Source organism: Bombus flavifrons, unplaced genomic scaffold (genome assembly GCF_040668555.2).
Source record: "Bombus flavifrons isolate JBK064 unplaced genomic scaffold, iyBomFlav1_principal scaffold0024, whole genome shotgun sequence".
NCBI classification, from domain to species: domain Eukaryota; kingdom Metazoa; phylum Arthropoda; class Insecta; order Hymenoptera; family Apidae; genus Bombus; species Bombus flavifrons.
Genome location: NW_027184769.1, coordinates 395,001 through 397,500, shown reverse-complemented (window position 1 = coordinate 397,500; position 2,500 = coordinate 395,001). Strand labels below are relative to the sequence as shown.

At 49.8% G+C, this 2,500-nt stretch overlaps 1 non-coding gene and 1 pseudogene across 1 annotated transcript; both read left to right on the top strand.

The window, feature by feature from the left end:
* Positions 1-232: 232 nt before the first annotated feature.
* On the top strand, positions 233-387 carry LOC138189298 (5.8S ribosomal RNA). The gene has a single exon (XR_011175992.1). It is a non-coding gene; the product is annotated as a 5.8S ribosomal RNA (ribosomal RNA).
* A 1,961-nt stretch (positions 388-2,348) lies between these two features.
* Positions 2,349-2,500, top strand: part of LOC138189270 (uncharacterized) — a 4,841-nt pseudogene continuing 4,689 nt past the window's right edge.

Here is a 2,500-nt window from a genome sequence, read left to right as displayed (position 1 = left end):
GCTTCGATCTCGATGGTTGTTATATATCATAATGTACTTTACGCCCGGCCGACGGACGCGCGAATCTTCGCGCGTTCGTCGGTTTTTTTTTTCGAACATTTTCGTGTCGTCAATCCTATGGCGACTTCTGCGCGTCCGATTCCCGTTGGTCGAACGTGTCGGAACTCGGCTTCGCTCGAACCGAGAATTAAGAGTACAAAGAGTATAAAAATGTTGTAAATATATAAAAGATTACCCTGAACGGTGGATCACTTGGCTCGTGGGTCGATGAAGAACGCAGCTAATTGCGCGTCAACGTGTGAACTGCAGGACACATGAACATCGACATTTCGAACGCACATTGCGGTCCACGGATACAATTCCTGGACCACGCCTGGCTGAGGGTTGCTCACGTAAACCTAAGACTGCTTGCGTTGCGTATCGTTACTCTCTATCTGTCTCTCTCTGTCCCTTCTTGCCTTAACCACCCGCCGTCGTTCTTCTTAAAATAAAAGAGAACGTTTCAGAGTCGGAGAAAGGGGAAAGCGCACGAAGAAGGATACGAATAAGAGCGGACGAGAGGACGTACGCGACGTACGAGCGATTGTTGGACGCTCGTCGGCGTTCGTCGCGGTCGTGCCGAGACCGTGCAACTCGTACGCATGCTCGATATATAAATCTATCGTGTTCACGAGAGACTACGAAACACTACCTCTGTCTCTCTCTGTCCCTTCTTGCCTCGACAACAACCCGCCGTCGTTCTTCTTAAAAATATAATAAGAGAACGTTTCAGAGTCGGACGACGAGAGGAAGAAGAATGGGATACGAATAAGAGCGGAGAGAACCGTCACGGACTTGCGTGAGTGCACGCGGCGTCGTGAGTCGTCCTTTCGGACGACCGCCCGCTTATGCACCGCTTCGTGTATAGGTTATCGAATATACTCGTAGTTCTCCTCGTGACCGATTTTTTTTTCATATCAGGCGATATATGCTACGTTTGCCGGTGTTCGACGCACGAAGTCCGCGCCCCCGACGTCGTCTTAAACGAATATTATATATTTTGGCGAGACTGAGAGAGAAAGCATATATGGGAACTCGGTCGAGAGAGGAGAGAAGAGAGAACCAAAAACTCGGTGGCGTGCGAAACTTTGTCATAAAAGTCTCTACCGTCTTCGTCTTAAGACGTTTTACTCGTACAGCCCCAGGGATCGAATAATAATATGCCCACTCCGTCTCTTCGCGAGAGCGATCGACTACAACGAGGACCGTCGCATCGATGGGTCGTCGTTGCGTATTACATCCTCCGTGCTTTTTACCGCACCGATAGAGAAAGCCGTAGATCCGGGAACGCACACGCGATTTCTTCGAACGCTGATGACTTAGGGAGACATGATCCCCGGCGTTGCGCGGAGATCGGAGAGTACACGTTACTCGTATCGGGACGAATTTTCCCCGTCGTCGTGTATCTCTCTGCCCGCGCGCGCCTGGCCCAAAGCCACGTTCGTCGGAGATCTCATAATACGAGAAAAGCGTGTGCGAACTAGCGTGCGTCTAAGATCGGCCTAAGGTGTGCGGTACTACAAGTTCCGAGGTGTTTGCGCAGCGTTTCTGTACTCGATTAAGATGCGCACGAGAGTCCGTTAGAAAGTTGTACGATGGTCGTCGGAGAGATCGTAGAAGAGGAAGAAAAGACGAGATCCCCTTTGGCGAGGCTCGAGAAAAACTTTGATTTAATCGGAGAAGACGAGGTATACACGCGCGTACGACTATGTCGTGCGCGCGTGTGATTTTTTTTCTTTTATGGCAATTCGGCGCTCCGAGAAAAGAGAGAGCGTTGGTCATCCCATGTCTCTTCGTCGTCTATCGCTGGACCGCGCATCCTAACATCGCGCCGGTCGTCCAGTCCCCGAACACACGCACACCGCAGTACGTCTCGCTCGCTTTTCCACTTGCGTGCGTTCCCATGCGTTTTCGTCGAGAGAGAAAACAAGGAACCGCTGGAATCGTCGAGAGTAGTAGAGAAACGGCTGTAGGAGAGGCGGAAACAGAGGACGGGCGTTAAAAACCGACGGTTGTTACCGGATGTCTGGCGTGAGTCTTAGCGTGATATTATCGACGAACGAAGTTGGACACTTTGGCGAGATGCATAAAACGTGTTCTCTATCGAATAGAGGAAAAGAGTGTTCTCCTTCTATTCGATTTTTTTATTTTTTTTTCTCTTTGAGGCGATTTTCGCAGCATAATAGAGAGATAAAAGAAAAATACCACCTTCTCTCGAACCGTATAATTTTCCTCGAAGCTTCTCTGTAAGTTTACGCGCATAAACACGACACGAACGAGAATTTTCGTTTCGCGTCGTGACGTTGAAGCGACCTCAGAGTAGGCGAGATCACCCGCTGAATTTAAGCATATTACTAAGCGGAGGAAAAGAAACTAACAAGGATTTCCTTAGTAGCGGCGAGCGAACAGGAATTAGCCCAGCACTGAATCCCGCGGTTCCGCCGCTGGGAAATGTAGTGTT